We start from the raw sequence: 11,347 nt of genomic DNA on the forward strand, positions 1-11,347 counted from the left end.
TGTGATGCTGATGGATGGTCCGATTGTGGGTCTGACAGTGTGAACCGGAGGAGGTTCTTGGGGACGTTCACAGAGGGTTTGGTTTGGGTTTGAGCCAGTTTTGACAAACAAGGGTAGGGTTTTTCTTTTCTGGGGCTTGGCAGAGGTCAGAGTTGAGCTAAGTTTGTTCATCATTGACCCCAAAGTTCAGCCAATAAGTAACCGTCCTCTGCATCAAATAACGTTCACACAGAATGTCTATCAAGCGGAGGATCACAGACTGCCTAATGCACTGCATCCACAAACAGAATATGATTTCAATGCTGCTGATTTTCCACTGAAATGACTGTCACGTGAAGCTCAGAACTGAGCCACCAATCGGCTTTTTACTGGACAGCAGAGAAAGACAGAGTTCAAGAATCTGATCTAACATCCTGTATACAGTATTCTGCATAAGATAGTTCTAGAGCTCACATAGTTTTTCACATTGAGCTAAAGGTACAGTCTCGTTAACCTGACGTGATAGATGGTTTGTTCATCTGAGAAGTCGTCATTGGAAGCCGTTTGGAAAAGAGCAGGAATTTTTAAAAATACTTGGTAGGTGATTGGATGATTGGATCTGTCCAACACTTCAACCGATCGATTGGCAGCAGAGCAAGTTGGTAAATCACACTATAAACAATATGAAGACAGTTAGCAGCCATTTAAATTCAACTGACAACGATTGATGATGGTGACCTGCAGCACATCTGCACAGAGCGTTTTTCACCGTTTTCTGGCCAAAATGCTCGACATTGGCAATATTTTGAATAGCAATAGGTTTCAGATAGAAATGTTGACCACTGAAGGGTGTAAAGGTGTCGCCATTGTATAGTTCCCACTTTGGCTTGTTGGGGAAACACTGTTTCTAAAGCTTATATACAGGGCACAACTCAAATTTACACAACCCATTCATTATTTTTAAGTTTCTTGAGTCCAAGGGAGCCTTGGACTCAAGGAAATACAACCTGTGCAACATTCTCCAGAAAAATATGAGGCTACCTTGCATCTTGAAGAGACTCCACTGTGAGAGAGTGGGCGTGCTTGAAGCATGCAGGAAAAATGCTTGGTAGCATCCTCTGTGTATCTCTTGGTCTAAATAGTGAATATAAGCAAAGCAGATTGTTAGTCCAACATCAACAAGGTGGTCTCTTTGCTGCCTGATGTTGAAAAGTGATTCGCACATCTCAACATTATAAAAAACATTACAGATCTTGTCTGTCAAGTACTCGTCTCTAAGCACATTCACCCGTCAAAAATGACCACAGAGATCTTTGACCCAAAGCCAGCTGTTGACCTGTGGATAGAGACAGCTAATTGGAGGCTCAAGATGAAGACTGGGAGCCTCATCTTCATCATCTACCATGCAGGAGGCTGAGGCCAAGGACGGTATGGGATAAACCGATGAGGACAACGAGGACGATTGGGTTTGTAAAAAGACTACGCTGCATGAGGGGGCACGTACCAAACACCATCTCCTGGTTCTCACCCGGATACCTAACCAGAAAAGTTATGTGCCCCCCTGGACACATAGACAGTTAGATGTGATATATTATATTGCTGTTTGTATATTAGCATTTGAGGAGGTAACCTTGGACTAAATTAAAACAAAACATGATCCACCAGCTACCAAACCAAACGTACCCAATTAACCAATTACGTCTCCTCATTAGCTCACCTAGCGGTGTTAATGGACTTGTTGAGCAGAGAGAGAGTCAAAGCAATAACATGTTAATAGTATTACACTCAATTTCAGGAAGACAAGAGGAGGGGAGAGTGATCACACTAATAATCTGTGTGTGTGTGTGTGTGTGTGTGTGTGTGTGTGTGTGTGTGTGTGTGTGTGTGTGTGTGTGTGTGTGTGTGTGTGTGTGTGTGTGTGTGTGTGTGTGTGTGTGAAAGAGAGTGTGTGTACATGTATGGGATTACATCAGAAGATACTGTATATATAGAAATGTTTTTTATTATAATATGGGTTTTGGATGAATTAGTGTCATCCAGCTTCTACATGATGACAACTGTGGTTTGACTGACGTGGGAAGAGAAAAATAATTTACTATTATTAGAGTACACTGGACAGTTAAAGGAACGCACACCGTCATTTTTTTCCTAATTGCTCTGGTGGGCTCATTAACAACTGTTTTACTCGGCCAATTGGAGCGTTGTATGTTGAATTAATGAGAATGAGACATATTGATGACCACAAGTTATAAAATGATGTTTTAATTCTTATTCTTTATAATTTATTGGATGTTCTCTTTTTTTTGTTTAATGTGATCATTCTCTACATCTGCTAACAACATGCCACCTCATTGCTCCGTCTCTAAAGATGCTTTGTGTCATCACACAGCTTCTGAACGTTAACCAGCATTTGATTCTATCAGATGAACACGTTCCTTCCAGTCCTTTTAAAGTTGTCATCCTTTCTCTTGTCTATGATTTGGCATGCAATAAAAATTAATTGCACATAATTTAGATTCTTTCTCTTCGTGCAGGATTAGCAGGATGTTCTATTTCGAATTGAAGAGCTCAATTGATCCGTCACATTTCAACAAAGCATGAAATTGTGAAGGTTAATGGAGATGATCAGATATCATAATGGTATCAATGAAGTCATCAAGGTAATGGGGGAGATACACATGTTTAATAATGCCTGAATGCCAGTCTCCCATTTACCACCCTGTAAATTTTAATGACTCTGGTTCAATGGAGACGATTGTATATGTACAGTAAGTGTGTGTTTGCATTAACGTTTACTTGGGTCACTTGGCTGGTCAGGATCCTAATCAAACAGGCTATTAGAGAAGGGTCAGGCCTCACAGGGCTCCAGTGGTTTAATCTATCAATACGTCTGTGTAGATTTTATGGTTCTAATAGACTCATTAAAGAACTTGCCCTGAAATCAGTCAGATCAGTCAATTCTAGAAGCAGGGGACCAATAAGATGTCAGATATTTGTCTGTGAATATTCCCCTAAACTACAACAAGGTGCTTGTGTTACAATTTTATCATACTGACCTCAATGTGTGAGTAAAATCTAGGTTAATTATAGCCTAACGTAAGCATCACAAGCAATATGCCTGATTATAATAAGATCAAAGTGTTTTGATAGTACGACAAAAGGTGCATTTAAGTGTTATTTCTACTTCTTTCTAAGTCTAGTATATGAATGCAGTGTGGCTCTTTGGGGCTACGCTGACCACTTACTGCAGAACAGAAAAAGGAGAAGGCTGTGTTTAAAGGGAGATTTTCAACCTTGTCTCCATCTATCAGATTTAGGGATATAGTGTGGAAAAGGCTGCAGTTCTTACCGATGTTCTCTTTCTCTCTGGGGGATGGCTCCAAAATGTGTTGCTCTACCTGCATCTACTGACGTAAATTGACGTTGTCAGGGACAAGGAAGAACTACACAGTGCTACATCAGCTTTGGTAGCTGTGGGGCACAATGCCACTCAAAAAACGTCTTTGTTCTCGTTCACGTTTCCAAGAGGGAAATGGCATCCCCAAATATGAGTGCGGAGGATTTTACAGTGTATATTTTCATACAGGCTGGCTCAGATATTCAAACGGAGTCCGATGATATGGCCAGCGGGGACCCCCTTCCGAGATCCTGAAGAAAAAATGGACTAGCAAGACCAGTAGACCAGATTCAAGGGGGATTTTTGTCATCATCATTAAAATGTCTCCAGTCACAGAGGAACTTCCATGTTATCCGACCCAGACCCCATTTGATCTTTAATAGCAGCACATACAGTATATCAGTCTGACCCCATTTTCAAGTCATTAGATTTTATCCAACACACAACTGTTTTTTTTCTTCACATAAATATGGTCAAACTGACTTCTTTAACCATGTCGTGTGTGCTAGATTTTTAAAACCTCAATTTGATGGAACCCTTGTCTGGTCGGGGGTCATTATTAGTTGCAAAACAACAACAGCAGCAACATCAAATGCATAGAAGACAAGTGAAGACATAAGGCTGATGGGAGACATTCATTACCACTGCTATGGTGGTTAATTATTTTGATGGACGGCAACTTATTGCTGAGAGAAGCTCTGCGTATGATTAATGCACACATCCACTAATGGGTAAACTTCCACCATGTTTGTACTCAGACAATAAAACAACACACACACACACACACACACACACACACACACACACACACACACACACACACACACACACACACACACACACACACACACACACACACACACACACACACACACACACTGGACATTGTTAGTTGGACTCTACCTAGCCCTCATGTCTCAATGTGACTGCTGGTAGTAAATTAAATAGCGATTAGTTGAGGTCATTTGTTAGCCTGTCTGACACCAGACCTGCTCCTGGGAGGTGCTGGAAGATGAATGGAGCGCTCCACAAGTACAAAGTCAACAGGTGAAGATTAACAGGCTTTAATGATGCCATTTGCTTAATGTCTTTGCTATTTTCTTTCTATCTGTTTGTGTTCTCTCGTTTCTCTGAAACAAAGTAAACTGTCATGAAATGTTGGTCAAACATTCTCAAAACTGTTTTTTTTCAATTTATTATTAAATCAAATGAAAAAAATAATTAAGAACTTCTCATAAGACTATCGTGTTGTTCATTGGAGAACATTGTGTTCCAATATGAGTATTGTTTTACAACAGCCAGCAATAACACAATTACAAGCTAATAAAATAATAACTCCATTACAAGTGAAATTCCTGCATTCAAAATGCTGCATAAGGTGAGACACAACAAGCAGAACCATGTTTTTTTATGCACTGGTCCATTTTGAGAGTGTGGGCTTTTTAGCTTCCATAACATGTCTTCTTTCAGACTAGTGGCAAAAGAAACCATCTGAAATACACATCCAGGTGTTTATTTTACTACTTGTCTATCTGTGTCTATAGATTTACTCCTAAATTTACCAACAGCTACAGTTAGATACTGCCTAATTTGCATATTAAAACATAACATTTTAGAAAACTTGTCCAACAAAAAACAATTGTCTTAAACATCTTGTTATATGAAAAATAATTGTCTTAATGTTAGTAACCACCTGGAGAATCTTAATGGAAATATCTATTAGTTCAATTTATTTACCTTTTTCACCTGTAGTGTCTCCACTTAAGTCTCCAGCTAAGTTTTATCATCAGACAAATGCACCAAGATAAAGATCAAAGTTGAAATTTCTCAAGGGGGAAAAAAAGGCACCTACGAGTATTATGTTATGGCAGCATTTGAATGTTCAAGCCGGAGGAGGTGTAAGCACTTTAAACTACTTTATAATACTGTTGGGTGGTTACATCTATAACGATGTATCTTCTTTTATCAAATGATATGTGTTTGGTGTAAAATATTTCCTTAAAGAAATGTAATGAGAAGTACAAAGCAGCTTGAATTGAACACACTAAAATATAAATTTAAAAAGAAAAAATTTAGCAAACTTTCAGTTACATAATGGTCAGATTATTACATTCTATTAGCAGGTTTTATCATTAAAAAGCTTGATTTAATGGAATTAAATGTATTGGGTTGGTTAACACAATTCTGCTGCTGTATATGAATGGATTTCTGTGTCATTTTCCAAATTCAAATGTAGCCATTGAAGGGGTGACACATGTCTATGCCTCTGTCTGCTTGTCTTTTTCCCTCCTTCTCATCGTGTTGAACACGGTGTGAAGTGAAGATGAAACGTAACACGACTGTGAAATGCTAGTGAACTCTTTGACCTGTTAAGACTCTGCTTCCCTTTAGTTGGAGGGATCCATTAGCTCATAGCAGCAGTCATTCTCAAACTCACCGAGGACGGGTATTAATGGGGCTGTCAGAATGACACACACACACACACACACACGCACACACACACACACACACACACACACACACACACAAACACACACACACACACACACACACACACACACACACACACACACACACACACACACACACACACACACACACACAATATGGCTATGCACTTACCTACATTCATACCCATGTGACAACAGACAAGTATGAACTCTTTCTCCATCTTCCTCTAATGACTCTGATATGAGGGAGCATTTTTTTTTTTTTTACTCTTTATTGCTGTTACAGGACATTAGCATTAATGTTTTCTGATGATGGTACAGAAGTCAAATGTCAATGGTGGAGCCCGGCTCAGTCTAATGACTGAGACAAGGGATCGCTTTAATGAGAGGAAACCAATCAACTCTGACCTGCTGATCTTTGGCTGCTCCCATGTGAACTCCTCCAGACAGGCTGCAGATGATGAATGGGAGCTCTGAGATTCATTCCACAATTATATAACAATCACTTTAAAAAAATGGGATTTTGTTACCTGAAAAAAAAGAAATTGGCTTGGGTTAGAGTAGGAGTTACGTCAAATGACAGACACTCCGACATTTTTTTACTAACGATCACAGCAGGGCAGCATGGTGATCATGTCAAATCCTGCCTGTTATTTTACAGTCAAGTCAATGTGAAATTAAAATCAGTTACGATTATTTTACATTAAAAAATATATTTTTTTTTATATCTTTAACTCAGGGGTGGTCGCAAAAGTGTATCCAGTCTAATTTGAGTTGGAATAAAGAGTTAACCCCATCCATCATATAAAACCAGGCCAGATTGTTAGCTAATGTTAGTGATATTGTACAGCAGGATGGAAGTGTTTGTTTTGATTTCAGCTGGCAAAAACTTTGTTTACACAAACAATTTTCCTGATTAATTTATCCGTCTCAACATAATTTCCTTACTTTTCTGACACCTAAAGGCAGTGTTATCATAACTAAGGCCACAATGGGTATAATTAATGAACATGGTTTGTAACTAAACACAATCACTATGTGTGTTTAATCATACATCTAGGATGCAATTGAGAATGCGTCAATGTATTCTCATACACCAGTTTGCATGATATCATACAAAAAGTTTTTCCCTTTTTTTATTTTTCCTCCGTTCCCCCACAAATGTCCATCAACAGGAGCGATCAGTGCGCCTGCGCAAGCACTTGCTCTATAGAGACTGTTGTTATGGCAACAAAACTACTTGGTTACGTTAAGAACAAAATTTGTGGTTTGAGTAGGTTTGTTACATAAAATAAATACGGTCGCAGTCTGTAGGTGGCATTTGTTAAGTTTGTAAGATGCGTTACAAAACTAAGGTAGAATAAGTCAATATGTTTTCACATGGGACATGAACAGCAGTCTCCTGAGTGAAAGTCCTGTTTGTTTGACCATTCCCCATCCCACAAAACTTTGTCATTCAGAGGGGCCCAGTATGACATCACCACATGCATGTGCAGTGGAAACGCAGACACACACACACACACACACACACACACACACACACACACACACACACACACACACACACACACACACACACACACACACACACACACACACACACACACACACACACACATTGATGTCACTGTTAAGGCATCATTAAAACGTCATATTACACTACACTGTTTCAGGCCTACTTTGCTAATATTTGTTGCAACTCCCATCACTCCCCAACACACACACACTTACACATACACACAGCCATGTTTTCATTACTTTAGAGGAACCTAACCCTAACCATGACCGCTACCAGGCCTAAACCCAACCTTACCCTAATCTAAACCTAACCATAAACCAAGTCTTTAGAATAAAACGGTTATGTTATGGGGGACGTGCATTTTGTCCCCAAAAGGAAGGTGAGTCCCCGCAGTGTGACTCTGTAAACAGATTTTGTCCCCACAACATGAATAATGCACACCCACACACACACTGCTGCATCCCACTCTCTTCTCATGTAACAAACTCCACGCTCTCTTTAGGAAGCCACAGGTGATGCTTTTTACTGCACACACAAACAAACACAGAGTTTAGATGAGGAAGGATAGCTTCAGCTCAAAAACGGTCAGAAAACCGAACCGTTCAAGCAATGCCACCAGCTACTGAACTGACCAAACGGACACAAAGTGAGGCATGCCGGAGGAAAAGAGGTTTAGAGGTGGATGTTGCCGACCAGCCTAGCGTGCAGATGTAGCACCCAGGCAGCCAACCAGCATCAGACAGTGAGTAGCTGCAGCAGCTCTGCTAAACAAATCATTTTCTTGGGATTTGAACCACAAAACTACATAGTTCTCAGTTAGAATACAGATTTGTGCATCTGCATGTCAGATTTTTCCCCCCTCTGCTGCTGCTGCTGTTGGTTAGTATTAACATACTGTAAGTTGTCTGTGAGCAGATTTCAGAACAGATGGAAATGCTCTCTTTTGAAACAGCAAGTGGCTCATTTCAGAGAGTGGATTGTAGAAAGAGCAAAAAAGGGGGAATTTTTCTCATCCTCTTTAATAATATTCACACGTATTTCCGTGTGTGGGTTTCAAGTTTTTTGGCGCATTTGAATGTTTTATTTTAGGGAACATGTTTCAAAGTCAGAGTAATCAGACTGATACAATTTGACAGCATAAGCACAGTGTATAGTAGCACTAATTCCATTGCTTTTCGCCTACTCAAAACTTCAATTGTTTTCAGGAATTTCTTTCTTTCTTTGTATATTTTTTGAGAAGAATAATTAGGAAAAGGAGGGAAACAATTGTGGGTTGTTGTCGAAGTGACAAAGCTTCCCATCCAACATTTTCTCAAAAAAATAGGTTTATCATCACCATTAATTCCAGCAGCAGGATAATTCCAGTAAACCAGTTCTAAAATAGCAACAATCAGATTATGGTAATTCTCCTCTCCACTGTCATATGTTATTTCTGGGCCCTCTTTATAGATTCCTTTTGATGGTCAGTCTCAATAGAGGAAAAGAGCCACCTACACCAAATTACCAAGAAAAACAGAAACCTCCCACGGCCTGAGGAGAAGAAAGACAATCCGCCAGCCAAACGGGCTGCCATCACCCACATGGTCATCCTCACCACTCTCTGGGTGTGTGTGTGTGTGTTGGGGGTGTCCTGGCAGTGCGGGGTGACGCGGGGAATCTGAGGATGTGGGTGGACAGTGACAGGCCCTGAGAGCCCATGAAGGTATAGAGAGACAAAGAGAGTGAATGAGACGGGGAGAAAGAGCGACACATTGGCTTGGTTTTTTACGCCGCACCGTAACTGTCAGCACTTTTCTTTCCTTCTTGCCTGTTCTGTCGACAACATCCTCCACCAAATATAACCACTTTTTAAATATGAAAATATTTTCCCATATGTTCACATGTAAGAAAAAGTCCCTCAAAGATCACTGTAAGCAGACTACTTGATTAATAAGCTAAATATGTAAACATAATTTGTATAGGAATGATTCTGTCTCAAGCTTTTTGATCCATATAAGAGGTTGATCAGTGTAACCGTGATCACTATAAGCTGTTTACACTGTAGCAAATTATGAACCAGTCCCTTCAGACTTGCAACTTTGGGATTGTCAACATTTGTCCACGTGTCCAATATATTGCTTTTTCCAAACAAAAAGTACTTGTAAGGAATCATAGAACAAAGACCTGCATTCCAAAAGTAAAACTAAAACATGTGATGGCGACAATGCACATGCAGTTGCACACGTGGTTAACGACAAAAAATTAATCAGAAGTTGGGTTTGAATTTAGTTTATTTTGTGTCAGTCGAATCCAAGCTCCCCGAGCTGCCCATTAAAACAAAAAGCAGAATAACTTTTAGTTTCTTTGGGCCCTGTAACTTCATCCCACGGTGACACATGAAACAGCAAAAAATATTGAAATAAATTCATCATCAAACATCGCGCAGATTTGGGGGGCCAAATGTCCTAATGGGGTTTGGAACTTGATTTGCTGTTAAACAGACAAACGGAGGGAAAACAAAGGGATTATGTAAGTCAGCAGTGATGGGGGAGCTGGAGGGGACCGGGGCCCCTGCTGCTCTCGGCCCGGCTCACTCTGGAGCCCATGCTGAAATAAAAGACTGGTAATCGAGCGGCCGGCGTGGGCGCGCCAAGCGGCTGGCCATCAAACCCCAAAGGCCTCGTCAGCGAACCCCCCCCCCCATGATCCATGATTGTTTTCTTTCCTTTCCTACTCTCTTTTTTACTCCATCCTTCCTCCCCCCTTCCTCTACATTTGTTCATACTTCCTTTTCTCTTGTTAGCTTCCTTCACCTTAACATGTTTTCTATAGTCCGTCGTTGTTTGTCTCCACTTTAAATCTCCCTTTCTCTGGTTGTTTTCCCTCCACCTCAATTCTTCCTCCCCTCCTTCCTCACCTTATGTCTACTTTCAACTCCCCACTTCTCCTCTTCTCTTTTTCCTTCCTTCCTCTCCTCATTCTTTGCTTTCCTTTTGTTTCTCAAATGATGTGCTTTCTTCCTTTCTTTTTCCCTTCTGTTCATCCTTGTTACAACCCATCTTCTCCTTCTCCCCTTTGATCCTTCCTTCTCGTCTTTTCTTTATCTCCTCTTCTGTGGCGTCTACTACCTTTTTTACCTTTATCTCCTTCTCTTATCATTCCTAATATGTATCTTTCCTTTCTGTTCTACATCCCACATCTTCACTCCTCTCCTTCCCTTCTATGCTCACCCTTCCTCTCCTCTCCTTCTCTTGTCTTTCCCTCCTTTCCTCTGTTTTTGCTCCCTTTCAATCTCTCTCTTCCTTCTTTCCCTCCCTCTCTCTCCAGCTTCACTGATTTCCTTTTTTTCCAGTTATTTTCCTCCTTCTGCCCAACACCCCACCTCCTCCCCGTCCTCTCCTCCTCTCTTATCTGGCAGGGCTTTCACTCGTCTCGTACTTCTCTGCCACAGTGTGCAAACATTTTTGCGCCCGTGGGCGAGACAAGAGAAATACAGGCCGCATTATCTGAGGACGTCCCCGCGGCCAAACCGTTTCCTCATCTGAGTTTGTGGAGGCGGACGAGAAACATTCCTGAAAATGCGAAACATTCAGATGAGGCTTATTAACGCTGGGGCTTTTCAAACACTTTCAGTGTTCCACAGAAACTTAGAAGCTTTTGTGGTGGCTCAGCTATTGTCAATGGGCTGCTCACACAATTGGCATCTTATTTGTTCAGACTGAGCAGCCTCACTGTGGTCCAAGCACACCGCTGTCAATGACCTACTGTATACAGCGATCATCATATGATGTGAATTGTTGTTGGGGTCACTGTTCTTTTATTGCATTGTTCAAGAATAATAAGTGATAAAGTGATGATTGAGAACATCCAAGGCATGATGGGAAGTCAGAGACCAGCTTATTTATAGCAGTGACTAAATGACTGAAACAACACTTCATAACACTTGACTTGTGTTGTAAGTTACATAACCAACAGTTTGATTTGGTCAAAAGCTCCAGAACCTCGAGTAAAGAGAAATAGTTT

Source organism: Anoplopoma fimbria, chromosome 7 (assembly GCF_027596085.1).
Source record: "Anoplopoma fimbria isolate UVic2021 breed Golden Eagle Sablefish chromosome 7, Afim_UVic_2022, whole genome shotgun sequence".
NCBI lineage: Eukaryota > Metazoa > Chordata > Actinopteri > Perciformes > Anoplopomatidae > Anoplopoma > Anoplopoma fimbria.